The following is a 17096-nucleotide window of genomic DNA, read 5'->3' as shown; positions in this document are numbered from 1 at the left end:
AAGATGGGGAGAGATCTGTCCGTAATAAAGAGATGCTCTGCTTTTTTGACACAAAAAGCAAGTGCTGCAGGCTCTAGTTTTGTGTTATCTTGATTATTGTCCAGTCGTGGGGTCGAGTGCTGCAAAGAAATACCTGGTTAAGTTGCAGCTGGCCCAGAACATAGCAGCATGTCTTGCTCTTCATTGTAATAAGAGGGCTGATATAAATACTATTCATGCCAGTCACTCTTGGCTAAGAGTTAAGGAGAGACTGACTGCATCACTTCTTCTTTTTATAAGAAACATTGTGTTGAAAATCCCAACTTGTTTGCATAGTCAACTTACACACAGCTTTGACACACACACTTACCCCATCAGACATGCCACCAGGGGTCTTTTCACACTCACAGTCCCCAAATTCAAGACAGCGAACAGTATTATATAGAGCCATTATTGCATGGAACTCCGTTCCATCTCATATTGCTCAAATAAACAGCAAACCTGGTTTAAAAAAACAGATAAAGCAACACCTCACAGGACAACGCCTCTCTTTTATATGACCTAGATAGTTTGTGTGTATGTGTTGATATGTACGGTAGGCTACGTGTGCCTTTATAAAAATGTTTTATGTAGTTCTGTCCTTGAGCTGTTCTTGTCTATTAATGTTCTGTATTATGTCATGTTTCATGTTTTGTGTGGACCCCAGGAAGAGTAGCTGCTGCTTTTGCAACAGCTACAGGGGATCCTAATAAAATACCAAATACCATCTGGAGAGCCCTGAGGTTCAACGGTGCAGTTGCCGTACCAGGCGGTGATACAGCCCGACAGGATGCTTTCAATGGTGCATCTGTAAATATTTGTGATGGTCTATGGGGGCAAGCCAAATTACTTCAGCCTCCTGATGTTGAAGAGGCTCTGTTGCACCTTCTTCACCACACTGTCTGTGTGGGTTGACCATTTCAGATTGTCAGTGATGTATACGCCAAGGAACTTGAAGCTTTTCACCTCCTCTTGTCCAGATGGGATAGGGCAGTGTGCAGTACGATGGCGATTGCATCATCCGTGGATCTATCTATGGATCTATACTGAGCATAAAGAACTGTGTAGCCTACAGTTTTGAGCTAATATAATTTAGCCCTCAGTCATCCAGATGTGGTATGTGGACATTGAGAGTGACAGCCACTCCATTGTATCCCTGGTGTTTAGAGCAAAGTGCTACACAATAAACACACCAGCACACAGTACTGGGAGCTAGGCAACGGGTCCCCTAGTGGTCCCCTGAACCGAATGCTCTCAGGGCTATGTGTGACATCATGACAGTGTCAGCAGTAGAGCTACAAGCTAAACAACAGTAGTTGATTGATTACTTTTTGGACTAACCTTGTAATGATGTTGCATATTAGATGAAACTAGGAATGTTATTAGAGGCTGAGCATTGACAGTTTACTTCCTGTAGGACCCCAACTCTAAACTGCCAACGTTTGCGCTAGTCATGGACAGTGCAGTACTACTTTCCTCTCACTAGGTGTCACCGTTCACTAAGGAAACCAGCCAGCTTGGTACTGGATAAGATGAATAGTCTTTCCTATACGTTTGACAAAAATGAATTATACATTACAGGTTCGCTCTTTATGGTGGTGAAGTTTAATTATTATTCAAAGTACTGCAAATTGTTGTTGAATATCCCATGTCCCTTGTGTGTTCTAGTTGAGATATTGCAAACTAAGGGTCTCTATATTGTCCATTGAAATTACTCAGTTGCTATATTGTATCTAAAAGTATATCTCAGACTGAGGGGAAATTCCAAACCCAGAGAGTCAAGGTCTGTTTAGCAGATTTCTATGTAAAAACAACAGGCAGAAAAACAGTTGAAATGGAAATAAACCATATGTGGTATTGTTAAATTGTAGTGGTGTTTGGGAGGTCTTTGTGGAGTGAGGTTTGTGCTTATTGTGTAAGCACTTTTTTTAGCTCCATTTTGACAAATATAAACGAAGAACACTCAACACTGAAATACGATTAATACATCTAGATAAAGAATAATGCATACATTCCTTTTCTAATTTCACAATAATTAGAAATTCTAAACTGGAGAAATACTTTTCTGTTTCCACTTTTCTCTCTAGGCCTCTACTACAGTAGGAATGGCTATTCTATTCTCATGGGACAGAGAATGTGTGAGTTTTAGTGTGTGTGTGTGTGTGTGCGCGCACATATGCGTGCATTAATGTGTGTGTATGTGTGTGTGTGCGCTCATGTGTGCCTGTGCACACGTGTCTGTGCGTGTGTGTATGTACATGTCCCTGCGTGTGTGTGTCAGAAGCAGAGGGGTGAAGGTTAATTTATGACTGTTTATTTCCCCATGCCAGAGGTAAGCAGCAGTCCGGATTAGTGTTAACTGCCACCCAGTCTCCAGCCTGGTTCAGAGAGCCACCGGCGGCCCTCCAGCAGACTATTGGGGCCCGGCCTGCACGGAGGCCGACTGGGGCCTGCTAATCTAGGCCTGAATAGAGACCCCACCATGGCCAGGTCCCCGGGCCACTTATCGTCACATCACAAGTCCAGGCTGTGTGGCTGGGGATCTGGAGCTCTGTAGCTGGTGGGGCTGGCCTGGGCTGAGTGGATGAGCTAATCGCTCTCCTCGGAGGTGTTGGGGAGGGGAGCATAGGAGGAGGGGAGGAGGAGGGAGGGGGAGAGAGCCTGCCGGACCACCCACCTGGAGGATTCAGAGGCACACAGATTCACAGCCCATTCTGTGACCCGCCGCACCGCCCCGCTCTAAGGCAGGGCCCTCCCCAATTGTTCCCCCTGCTAACACGCAGAGGGGCAGAGGGAGGGGGTAGGAGGGAGATGAGGGGGGACTAGCAGTAAACAGCGGGCCGGGCTGCCCTCCTTAAGCGGCACAATGGGGCTGAATTCCGTCAGGGGCTGGAGCACTTGTTAGAGTGGCCTGCCTGGCTGCCATCAGGCTGAATGAAACATCTGTGGAGGCTATGCTGGAGGGGGGAAATGCTATTTTGTTGTGAGCCACACTGACAACCTGTTGTTCCCTTTTCTCTTCCCCCCTCTCTTCTTTCGTTCTGTTTCTTGCTTGGCAGACGCGAGCGAGCATACAATATGAATAGTTTTACGAGGCAGAGAGAGAGGGAGGGAGGGACATGATTTTAAATGTTTTGTTGAGGGATGCGGGACTAGTTGGCGGGCGGATACATATTTTTTCCACATGCGTATAAATTCACACATATTAGAAACTCGTGTACGTTTTTACTGGCTTTACAGGAAAGTTTTAATGTATATTTTGGGTGGACATTCCTTTGAGAGAAATTCTGGAGACCACACTGAATGCAGCATTCAAAGTAAACATGTTTTAAATGCTTGAAATGCAAATGCCTTACAATAAACCAGTTTCCCCCCATCATATGTACTGTGTATGCACTGATACTACTCTATATATTCACTCTAGCACCATTCCTGTATGTTGGTGCCTGCTGGTGTCCTTTCAACACGTCTCTCTACAGATGTAGGATCGTCATTTGATCACTCTTTTGTTGCTGAGAGTTTTCCTGTACAGCAGGAAATGCAAACTGGTAGTGTATTCGAGGTTTAAAAAGGCTTTTAAAGTTTGTAATTTCCACTTTAAAATGTTAATTATATTAATTATAATCCACATAATAATTCACATTTCCTGTTGCTGCAGGATTATTTTCCTACTGTAGCAAACTGGCTCTAATTAAGATCCTACAGCTGTAGTGTACAGTAGCATAAACTCACATTATCACACTCTGCCTCTCAGGAGAGCTTGTAGTCCAGCAATCAATCATCATCACATCACCTCTCCAAACCTGACCACCTTCCAAGAAACCACGCACCATTCGCCAACCTCCACCCCACACCACCTCACCTCACCCACCCAAACCCAGTACCTCTACCTCAGCCATACTCCCTGTTCCCCAATGTCCTGCTGGGATATGATGACAGAGTTTCACCCCCACGGATCAGGGCTGAGAAAGAGAGAGAAAGAGAGAGAGAGAAGTAGAGAGAGAGAGGGACCACCAAGACATTTGATTTAATTGAAGAGAAAACAAAAACCCCTGTCTACTTCCTGGTCACCCATTTTCTTTAATAAATGTCCTCTCTTTTGGTCCTTATATCATCTGTAATTAATTTCACCTCACCCACCCCCCTGTCACCTCAGTTCCTCCAGGGGTATAAGCCTTGACACACTGTGGACCCTGCTGTGCCCACCGATACCTTCAGCATCAATACTGGCTGGCCCACCGACCCTCCGGCCCCCTTCGACTCCTCAGCCCTCTAAACAATGGAGAAAGAAAGCCCTACTGGCTCCAGAACCCCACTGGGTAACCCCTGCCCACCGACTCCGCACAAGGAGCAGGACTCCCCCAAACACACACACACACACACACACAAGTCACACATAATACGACACAGACACCCGGGATGGGGAGAATGGAGGGGCTGCTGCGAGACCACTTTAAATACCAGCTCAGCTTGTCATCACTGGGGTTTGACCTTACAACACTTCTAATGCTAAGAGGTCAAGAAGCTAGAGCATTCATACCTCCCACCCCTCACGCCGTCTAACCCTCCCCGCCCCCCACCCTCACCCCCCGCCTGGCTGCCCTCCGTAACTCGGTTCTTTCAGGACCTCTCTACTTTCTCTGCTGTTTTCTTGACATGATGGTGTTCCCAACACTAAACAATAAATTACCCTGCAAAAATTCCTCCACTTCCTTTTTCTACGATAGCAAAACAGACATTCCGAGAAACAGACATTCTGAGAAAGATTCATTAAATTGTTAATAGGAATTAAGAAGATTTATACTGCAGGCAAGAGTTTAGATACAGACGAAAATACTCACATCGCCCAGCAAATGCACTTTCCTTTTTTGGACTTCATGTTCTCCAAATATGACCACCCAGAGAAAAGATATGAGCCCTATACCACCCACATACTAGTGAATGGACACACACACACACACACACAGACACACACACACACACACACACACACACACACACACACACACACACACACACACACACACACACACACACACACACACACACACACACACACACACACACACACACACAGTCCTGTTGGTGTAGTTGATAAGAGAAACCTGCTGCTTTCAATATTGGCATCGTTGCCTCGTTCAGACAGGGAAGTGAAACATCACAAACACCCACCTAAAAATAATAAACTATTGGAAGAGGAAAGGTGATGTCAACAAGTATTATAATCAGAGTGGCGGTACTGTAATGTACAAACCTGGAAGCAATCAGGAAAGGAAAGTCAATGTGGCACAGAAAGACAAAGTTGAGCATAAATTATTTAAAAAAATCTATAATAGAATAGAATATGAAACAATAGAATGTGAAAATATAGAATATGAAACAATAGAATATAAAATAATAGAATAGGAAACAATAGAATAGAAAACAATATATATGAAACAATAGAATATGAAACAAAGTAATATAAAACAATAGAACATGAAACAATAGAATATACAACAATATAATATAAAACAATCGAACATAAAACAATCGAATATGAAACAATATAATATAAAACAATAGAACATACAACAATAGAATATGAAACAATATAATATAAAACAATAGAGCATAAAACAATATAATATGAAACAATATAATATAAAGCAATAGAAAATAAAACAATAGGATATGAAACAGTAGAATAGGAAAATGTTATTGTCCACTCAATTTGTCAATAATATTATGATACAATTGGCAGTGATATGTTGAGATCACTATAGCTGCAAAGATCCACTGAGAGCGAGTTCCCTTGGAAAAAACTGTGCTGCCGGGTGATAGTCTCTGTCCCTGGCCTTGGGGACCAGCCACTGTCTGTGTATCCATGTAGATAATGGACAGCTGTGTTTAAATTCACTTACACTGACGTGATCCACCATCACACACATACAGCCGCCACCAACAGCCATCCCATTCTACCCAGCAGATAACACCTAGCAGTATCTCCACATGGTCGGACAGCCTCACTTCAGGGACCACCATGACATTCATTAGTGATTACTGCTGCGAGGGAAAGTGGATAGAGGAAGGTGAGAGAGAGAGAGAGAGAGAGAGAGACAGCGAAAGAGAGAGACAGAGAGAGAGAGAGAAAAAGAGAGAGAGAAAAAGAGAGAGAGAAAAAGAGAGAGAGAAAAAGAGAGAGAGATGGGAAGGAGAGAGAGAGGGGATAGAGGAAGGAGAGAGAGATCTATATAGATAGATAGATAGATAGATAGATAGATAGATAGATAGATAGATAGATAGATAGATAGATAGATAGATAGATAGATAGATAGATAGATAGATAGATAGATAGATAGATAGATAGATAGATAGATAGATAGATAGATAGATAGATAGATAGATAGATAGATAGATAGATAGATAGATAGATAGATAGAGATAGAGAAAGAGAGAGAGAGGAAGGAGAGAGAGAGAGCGAGAGAGAGAGCGAGATGGATAATAATCACACACAGACAGACATACAGTACCAGTCAAAATGTATGGTTTTTCTTTATTTTTACTATTTTCTACATTGTAGAATAATAGTGAAGACATCAAAACTATGAAATAACACATATGTACTCATGTAGTGACCAGAAAAGTGTTAAACAAATAATTGTGATTGTGGAGCCCAGGGCATCTGATGCATCTGATCTCCTTGGTCAAATAGCACTTACACAGCCTGGAGGTGTGTTTCTTGGAGCAAGAAGTCTCATATTCTTATTGGTGTCTTTTAGTAGTGGTTTCTTTGTATCAATTCGACCACGAAGGCCTGATTCATGCAGTCTCCTCTGAACAGTTGATGTTGAGATGTGTCTGTTACTTGAACTCTGTGAAGCATTTATTTGGGCTGCAATTTATGAGGCTGGTAACTCTAATGAACTTTTCCTCTGCAGCAGAGGTAATTCTGGGTCTTCCTTTCCTGTGGCGGTCCTTGTGAGAGCCAGTTTCATCATAGCGCTTGATGGTTTTTGCGAGTGCACTTGAAGAAACTTTCAAAGTTCTTGAAATTTTCCGGATTGACTGACCTTCATGTCTTAAAGTAATGATGGACTGTCATTTCTCTTTGCTTATTTGAGCTGTTCCTGCCATAATATGGACTTGGTCTTTTGCCAAATAGAGCTATCTTCTGTATACCACCCCTGCCTTGTAACAACACAACTGATTGGCTGTAACACATTTTGATTTGTTTAACACTTTTTTGGTTACATGATTCCATATGTGTTATTTCACAATTTTGATGTTTTCACTATTATTCTACAATGTAGAAAATAGTCAAAATAAAGAAAAACCCTGGAATGAGTAGGTGTGTCCAAACTTTTGACTGGTACTGCATATACACACACACACACACATACATGCAGCACACATCTGCTGCGCTACCATAACTCAACCACTAAGCTTTCTCTGACTAAATCTGAAGAACTTCGGCATTTCAACCAGTGATGTAGTTCATACCCATGCTTCAGCTATTCACACTCATTTCCTAGGAGACACAGAGAAAGAGAAAGCATATCCAACTGGTGGTGTTGTGTCAATGACATACTCTAGAGATGCAAGGAGCGACACTGTCAGTTCTAATCTCCTGCACATATCTCTGGTTGGAGGAGGCAACTTGCACAGCTTCTTTCCTAGGTCAAATAAAACATTCACTTCCTTCATTGTACTAGTCTACTATAGTTTACTAGTCTCTATACATCACTGTTACAGGCAGAGAGTACACATGATGCATTAGGGTGGGATCTCTGCTGCTCTTCTCATACAAAATGGCCATTGGTCCAATAGACTTCAAAGTAGTTCCTCTTCTATGGGTCCTCACTGGCTGCACACTGAGATGTCTGTGATGTAGCCGCCTATGTAACGTTTATGAACAATACAGAGAGCCTTGGGTGTTCATCACATTATTCTGGGGTCCTGTAGGCCTGGAGGCAGCATGGCTCTATAGGACTACAACTCCATGTGGCCTTTTCCTGTAAGCCCAGAGAAAATACAGACTACCTCCGAGAGACGTGTGTGTGTGTTTGTCTGTGTGTGTGTGTGTGACTTGTGTGTGTATATGCGTGTGTGTGTGACGTGTGTGTGTGTCCGTGCCCGCGTGCGTATGTGTGTAGCTGCCAAGGCAGCAGCTACTCTTCATGGTGTCCAGCAAAATGAAAGCAGTTTATACAATTTTAAAAACATTATAATACATTCAGACTGTGTGCCCTCAGGACCCTACTCCACCACTACCACATACAGTGCCTTGCATTTACATTTACATTACATTTAAGTCATTTAGCAGACGCTCTTATCCAGAGCGACTTACAAATTGGTGCATTCACCTTATGATATCCAGTGGAACAACCACTTTACAATAATGCATCTAAATCTTTTAAGGGGGGGTTAGAAGGATTACTTTATCCTATCCCAGGTATTCCTTAAAGAGGTGGGGTTTCAGGTGTCTCCGGAAGGTGGTGATTGACTCCGCTGTCCTGGCGTCGTGAGGGAGCTTGTTCCACCATTGGGGTGCCAGAGCAGCGAACAGTTTTGACTGGGCTGAGCGGGAACTGTGCTTCCTCAGAGGTAGGGGGGCCAGCAGGCCAGAGGTGGATGAACGCAGTGCCCTTGTTTGGGTGTAGGGCCTGATCAGAGCCTGAAGGTATGGAGGTGCCGTTCCCCTCACAGCTCCGTAGGCAAGCACCATGGTCTTATAGCGGATGCGAGCTTCAACTGGAAGCCAGTGGAGAGAGCGGAGGAGCGGGGTGACGTGAGAGAACTTGGGAAGGTTGAACACCAGACGGGCTGCGGCGTTCTGGATGAGTTGTAGGGGTTTAATGGCACAGGCAGGGAGCCCAGCCAACAGCGAGTTGCAGTAAAAAAGTATTCACCCCCTTGGCGATTTTCCTATTTTGTTGCATTACACCCCGTAATTTAAATGGATTTTTTACTTGGATTTCATGTAATGGACATACACAAAATAGTCCAAACTGGTGAAGTGAAATGAAAAAAACTACTTGTTAAAAAAAAGAAAAAAAAAGAAAAGAAAAGTGGTGCGTGCATATGTATTCACCGCCTTTGCTATGAAGCCCCTAAATAAGATCTGGTGCAACCAATTACCTCCAGAAGTCACATAATTAGTAAAGTCCACCTGTGTGCAATCTAAGTGTCACATGATCTGTCCCATGATCTCAGTATATATACACCTGTTCTGAAAGGCCCCACAGTCTGCAACACCACTAAGCAAGGGACACCACCAAGCAAGTGTCCATAGGACCACTTTAAGCCATACACTCCACTGAGCTGGGCTTTACGGAAGAGTGTCCAGAAAAAAGCCATTGCTTAAAGAAAAGAATAAGCAAACACATTTGGTGTTCGCCAAAAGGCATGTGGGAGACTCCACAAACATATGGAAGAAGGTACTTTGGTCAGATGAGACAAAAATGTAGCTTTTTGGCCATCAAGGAAAACGCTATGTCTGGCACAAACCAACACCTCTCATCACCCTGAGAACACCATCACCCCAGAGAAGCATGGTGGTGGCAACATCATGCTGTGGGGATATTTTTAATCGATAGGGACTGGGAAACTGGTCAGAATTGAAGGAATGATGGGTGGTGCTAAATACAGGGAAATTCTTCAGGGAAACCTGTTTCAGTCTTCCAGAGATTTGAGACTGGGACGGAGATTCACCTTCCAGCAGGACAATGACCCTAAGCATACTGTTAAAGCAACACTCGAGTGGTTTAAGAGGAAACATTGAAATGTCTTGGAATGGCCTAGTCAAAGCCCAGACCTCAATCCAATGGAGAACCTGTGGTATGACTTCAAGATTGCTATACACCAGCAGGAACCCATCCAACTTGAAGGAGCTGGAGCAGTTTTGCCTTGAAGAATGGGCAAAAATTCCAGTGGCTAGATGTGCCAAGCTTATAGAGACATATCCCAAGAGACTTGCAGCTGTAATTGCTGCAAAAGGCGGCTCTACAAAGTATTGACTTTGGGGGGTGAATAATTATGCACACTCAAGTTTTCAGTTTTTTTTGTCTTATTTCTTGTATGTTTCACAATAAAAAATATATTTTGCATCTTCAAAGTGGTAGGCATGTTGTGTAAATGAAATGATACAAACTCCCCAAAAATCTATTTTAATTCCAGGTTGTAAGGCAACAAAATAGGAAAAATGCCAAGGGGGTGAATACTTTCGCAAGGCACTGTATATACAGTACAAAATCCATGTCATGTCTTTGGGTATGCCGGATTAAGTGATATGATATGCTAACCTATAAAATTCTTTCTCTGTAATTAATATTACCTGATTAAGCTAATCATGTAAATGTAATTAACTAGAAAGTCGGGACACCACGGAAGAGTGTTTATAGAGCCGTTATCTTCCGAATAAACTCTTAAAGACCTATTTATATTTTACATCGATAGCAGTCAATATTAACCCTTATCTTATTTTCAGTCTCATAATGAAAGTTGTAAATTCTTGGCTATCTTCACGAACCCTGGCTAACAAGTTGAATCAGCAATACAAAATTGGGTTTAATCATTTATTTACCAAATACCTAAACTAATCACACAGAATTACAAATACACAGAATACAAATTATGTCATACAGAAAACGTCCCTGGTGGACGGAACCTGTATGATGGCTGGTTACACAAAGGAAAGGAGGTTGGGCTTGAATGAAAGAGCGGGAAGACTTAGGAACAAAGAAACAGCAGCTATGCTATCGTAAATACATTATCTTATGCATTACTAAATTACCGCCCATTTGGAAAAGGAAAATGCAATACATATTTACTCTGAGCTGCGCTTCGGTATATTGGTCGTAGATGCTGGCCGGGTTGGCCAACAGATCTTCCTGTCCTCGGAAGAATGTCTCTGGTGGTAAATTGGATACGTGGTGGTATCTTCGTCTGTTTGTTAGACTGGATCCGTCGTCCGTCCTTTCCTAGCCCATGTCTACAGCGGCCGCTGCTAACTCAACGGCTAGGAAGTATCACTTCTGTAGTGAATAAGCTCAAAGTTCATACCATTCGCCACCAAAGCTCACGCCGAGGTTGGCTTAGTTCTGTACTTGACGTGTGTCCTTCTAACGTAGAGGCTGCAGACCTCACATACTGGAACATGTGGTTATCTTTTCGTCAAAGGCTTATATAGTGGAGAGGGGGAAGGATGTGTTTCATCGTTTATAACCCCTGTCTCTTCACAGGGGTGGGCCACTGATCAAGCAGGGCACTTTCCTTATGAAAACCCAATTCTCTCATTTGGAAGCTAAAATTACATTTAATCTCCTAACAAACAATTTCAATATCAAACATTTCAATTGCATAACAATTCCATGTGACTCTGATAACTAGAGGGTGTATACTTTCCCAGGTACAGTTTATGTCGTCCTGTCATCAGTCATAATGTCTCAAATGACAACCGAACTGACATCCATACTCATTACGTTCCAAAGCATATTTCCAACTGGTTTTATTACCAAAATATGGTTCCTTTCCCCATTGGTTTGATGTTCCCAGACTCTCTATATTTAACACAGGCTATTCAGCAGTCCTTCAGTAGGGTCAGAAAGAGAGGGGAAGGGAGAAAGGTATTTATGGGGGGGTCATAAACCTTACCCACAGGCCAACGTCATGACAATGTGTACGTGTGTGTATAGTGCTTATGCTATCGTGTGTGTGTGTGTGTATGCTCCTATGTTTGTGTTTCTTCACAGTCCCCGCTGTTCCATAAGGTGTTTTTTTAATCTGTTTTTTAAATCTAATTTTACTGCTTGCATGAGTTACTTGATGTGGAATAGAGTTCCATGTAGTCATGGCTCTATTTAGTACTGTGCGCCTTCCATAGTCTGTTCTGGACTCGGGGACTGTGAAGAGACCTCTTGTGGCATGTCTCGGCATGGGTGTCCGAGCTGCGCACCAGGAGTACAAACAGACAGCTCGGTGCATTCAACATGTCAATACCTCACATAAATACAAGCAGTGATGAAGTCAATCTCTCCTCCACTTTGAGCCAAGAGAGATTGACATGCATATTATTAAAATTACCTCTCTGTGTACATCCAAGGGCCAGCCGTGCTGCCCTGTTCTGAACCAATTGCAATTTTCCTAAGTCCCTTTTTGTGGCACCTGACCACACGACTGAACAGTAGTCAGGGGTGCGACAAAACTAGAGCCTGTAGGACCTGCCTTGTTGACAGTGCTGCCAAGAAGGTAGAGCAGCGCCTTATCATAGACATACTTCTCCCCATCTTAGTTACTGTTGTATCAACATGTTCTGACCATGACAGTTTACAATCCAGGGTAACTCCAAGCAGTTTAGTCACCTTAACTTGCTCAATTTCCACATTATTTATTACAAGATTTAGTTGAGGTTTAGGGTTTAGTGAATGATTTGTCCCAAATGCAATGCTTTTAATTTTCGAAATATTTACGACTAATTTATTCCTTGCCACCCACTCTAAAACTAACTGCAACTCTTTGTTAAATGTTGCAGTCATTTCAGTCACTGCAGTAGCTGACATGTATAGTGTTGAGTCATTCGCATACATAGGCTTTCCTCAAAGCCAGTGGCAATTCATTAGTAAAGATTGAAAAAAGTAAATGGGCCTAGACAGCTGCCTTGGGGAATTCCTGATTCTACTTGGATTATGTTGGAGAGGCTTCCATTAAAGAACACCCTCTGTGTTCTGTTAGACAGGTAACTCTTTATCCACAATTTAGCAGGGGGTGTAAAGCATAACACAAGTTTTGCAGCAGCAGACTATGATCGAGAATGTCAAAGCCCGCACTGAAGTCTAACAAAACAGCCCCCGCAATCTTTTTATCATCAATTTCTCTCAACCAATCATGAGTCATTTGTGTAAGTGATGTGCTTGTTGAATGTCCTTCTCTATAAGCATGCTGAAAGTTTGTTGTCAATTTGTTTACTGTAAAATAGCTTTGTATCTGGTCAAACACCATTTCTTCCAAATGTTTACTAAGGGTTGGTAACAGGCTGATTGGTTGGTTATTTGAGCCAGTAAAGGGGGCTTTACTATTCTTAGGTAGCGGAATTACTTTTGCTTCCCTCCAAGCCTGAGGGCACACACTTTCTAGTAGACTTAAATTGAAGATGTGGCAATATCATCCGCTATTATCCTCAGTAATTTTCCATCCAAGTTGTCAGACCCCGGTGGCTTGTCATTGTTGATAGACAACAATCATTTGTTTTTCACCTCTTCCACACTAACTTTACGGAATTTAGTAAAGATGTGATCAATACATGTTGATGATTTCATTCCTGTGCTGTTTGTAGCAAGGTTGAACAAAGTTGCAGGCACTGGTTTCAGTTTGAAGCTTTTTCTTGAGTGGGCAGCTTGATGAAAACCAGTCAATATTTAAATCACCCAGAAAATATACCTCTCTGTTAATATCACATACATTATCAAGCATTTCACACATGTTATCCAGATACTGATTGTGGCCTGAAGTGGTCTTGAGTTCATTCATTATGAACAGGAAAAGAGTGTTCTGTTCTGGTGGGGGTGGTATGTGTCACAGGGTGCCACACCAGTGCATGGACACATATACACACACACCAAAATCTGAGGGGGAATAAATTATGTGAGGATGGCTGGGGGGTAGTCCGGAAATTGGATAATTTTGAATTTTTCTCAAACACCTGAAACACCTGAAAGTTTTTTTCCCTGCAATCTAGAGCCATAATCATTCTGCTTAAATGGAACTGACATCGTTTTAGTAACATTAAATCTGATTATAATCTGTTAATATACACCCCCAGGAATAATATCATTTTAGATCATTAGAACACATTTACCAAAAGCCACAAAATACACTTGAATGGATTTCTGCAAATAAGTCCTCTTACATTTGGGAACTTCACAGTCCTTCAACCATGAAAAGGTAGGCTTTCTCTCTCCCTCAGTTGCCTATGCACACCAACTAGCTAATGCTAGCCAGAGCGAGATGAGCTAAAATCTAACGAGGTAACATTAGATAAACCCTCTCAAACTTTTTCACCTAGTTGGCCATCAAAATTGCACTGATAAACAATGGGGAATCGTAGCCTGCTCGTCCTTCTGCCGCTTGCCTGCTAATGCATGTTTGTCCCAACCCATGTTTTGACAACTGAATGGGAACTTGCCTGCCTCCCAGCCAATTTGATAAATGCCAAATACATTTGGTTGACAACTAAGAGATATGCTAACTGTGAATAACATTCATTCAAGTTTAGCATCGCTAGATGGCTAGCAAAGCGATTTACAGCTAACCAAATGACACCTGCATATCTACCTGTAGCCACTGAAAAATTATATGAGAGGGAAAAGTTGGTAACTCACTCACTTCCTCCAATGACATGACATCCTCCCAGCAACTAGCTAGCTAACAAACGTTAGGCTCGGTTTTTTTAGCTTGTTAAATAAATAGGTAGGTATATACATAGATACGCTAGCCCAAGGGTGTCAAACTCAATGAAGGCCAGACATAGCCAATTTTTTTTTTTTTTTTACAAAAAACGTGCAAGTAGCCAGTGTTTTATTTTTTTTAAATATGCCCTTTCTAATGTCCACTTAGCATGCTGTATATAGCATTTTAACATATTAAAACAAAAGAAGAGATAAATAATATTTGATATGCTTGCAGATGTGCAAACATTTAGCACTGCATGGATCACCGGTGCGATTGAATGCAGCATTGCTGTATGGTGCGCTTAATTAAAATGTATTGTATTTGAGTAGCCAGCCTAGGCTACAGCTCTAATGTTGCTGTAATAGGACTACATGTTTCTCCTTTGCATGGTGTTTTGTTGCAGGTTATGTTTTTTGGTGATTGTCAAACTTTAAATACCGAAGCCAGACTGCAACATTTTAGTAGCCTAGCTAGGACTGTGGCATGTGTCAGCAGCACAATTTAAGTTGAATTCACTGATGCCACATTAGGCTGTAACTTCATAAAGTAGATGACTCAACTGTTGACTCATTTATACTTGCTTGTGTGTCCTATTCAGTCCATGGGCCTTGTGTTGGATATAAGTGAGCTAGCCTATTAGCCACGTTATGGCTGACTTGTGTTCATTGCCATTGCTAGTTTGATTGTATTGACATTCCCAGCCTTAGTTACAGTCGTCCGTTTTTGTTCAAAATATTGAGTCATTGAAACTGAAACAGTGCATCCCAAATGTGTGGAGGCAGCAAACAACGTACCAGGCCAGCTGTGTTACAACCTGATAGCAATATTTTTGGGACTACCAAGAAATGTATTGGTGAATTATATGAATCATGCATTGAACTGCATCTATCTATTCTGCCAACAATGCCTTACTGTACGTCACGGAATTTTGAGTGAAATATAACCTATTTTTAAAACCTCTTATAAAGTTGGTTTTGAAGCATAAACTGGGAATTATATTTTTTGTACTGATATGATTGTCTGTTTGTTTCATATCTGCAAAGTAGTTAAAACGCTGTCAATTCCACTTTAATTATATGTAAAAAATATGCCTATTTTTCTGCACATCTAAGCATACCTCTTGAGCTCCTAACTGGTGGTTCTTTTTTTAAAGAAACTAAATATTCTTCTCTGCATCTCTGCTAAAATCTGGGTAAAAGATTGAAATGAATGTGAGTCTTATTCAGTACATATAGTAATTGCTTGCTTTTCTAAGACTGAAATGACTTCTTGGTAGCCGCTTTTAGCAACGCGAGTATTAGCTTGCAAAAAAAATGAATAGTCCACCGGACGCCAGAAGTTAAATAAAATAACATTTCAACTAACTCTGTCGATTGTCTGTAGGCTTGGGAAATAAACACCTAATGGAACATATAATTAAACAGAAATTCTAAACGTAGGTCTGTTGTAAACCCATGCAATTCCTCAGCGAGGTCAGTTCCTCTCTGCTTACCTCATGTCAAAAAAAGTATCAGTTCTTGCTTTTTTCTCCATTAGGTACAGCGCACGTGCAGGACTTTTATTTTGACATGAGGTAAGCATAGAGGAAGTGGGTCTACAACAGACCCACATTTGGAAAGTCTGTTTTATTTCTGTTCTATTAGATGTTTTTTCTTAATTTCCCCACCCCCCTATAAAGACCAGCACTACGGACAATCAGCAGAGTAAGTTGAAATTTAATTGAATTTAAGTTCTGGCTTCTGTGGACTATTCAAAAAAGATTTCAAGCTCATTTCTAGCATCGCTAGTGTGTAAATACCAGCTTTGCTAAAGGCAGCTAGCTTCTTGGTAGCTAGTTATGAGGTTGGAAGATAGGGGAACCTATCTGGACTAGCTAAAGCCAACTTCATAAAATTGCTAGCTGGATAGTAGTATTAGCCTGCAGAGAAACAACAACAACAGGACAAATCTGAGGGGGGCACGTGACCCTGTGCCCCCTATTGGCATGATGCCTCCACACAGACAGACAGACAGACAGACAGACAGACAGACAGACAGACAGACAGACAGACAGACAGACAGACAGACAGACAGACAGACAGACAGACAGACAGACAGACAGACAGACAGACAGACAGACAGACACACACACACAGACACACAGACACATAGACACAAACAGAGACTGAGCGGCTCACCACAGAAGGTGCACAGATGTGCCTTAGGCTACAACAGAGGTAGGTCTTGGATTGAAAACGCGATAGTTCTCCTGCTGCATATGGCAGTAATACTGTGAATCTGACATCATTTCCATCCTGAAATATGTGTGGCCGGGCGGGCGGACGGAGAAGGGAGACAGCTTGCAGTGGCGTTCTGTCAGAAAGGACAGAGAGGAATATTCACGATTCGTGTTCTGTTTTTTGCTTTAAGACTTCAAGGCTCTGTGTGTGAGTTGTGATAAGAGAGGCGTGTAATCCAATGTGTTCCACATTCAGGGTGGTTTGCCTCTCATGTGACACTGAGTGATTGATTTTGTTTGCATTGGGGAAGAAAAAAAAATCCATATACTGTTTTGATGCTTGCTTCTTAAGGCAGTGACACAGCCAGACAAAAACCGCCTGCTTGACCAGACTGATCAATCTAAATATGTCTTCACGTTCTGTAATGTATTG

Source organism: Salmo salar, chromosome ssa04 (genome assembly GCF_905237065.1).
Source record: "Salmo salar chromosome ssa04, Ssal_v3.1, whole genome shotgun sequence".
NCBI classification, from domain to species: domain Eukaryota; kingdom Metazoa; phylum Chordata; class Actinopteri; order Salmoniformes; family Salmonidae; genus Salmo; species Salmo salar.
The sequence above is the reverse complement of the archived record's forward strand: the minus strand, read 5'-3'. Positions refer to the sequence as shown.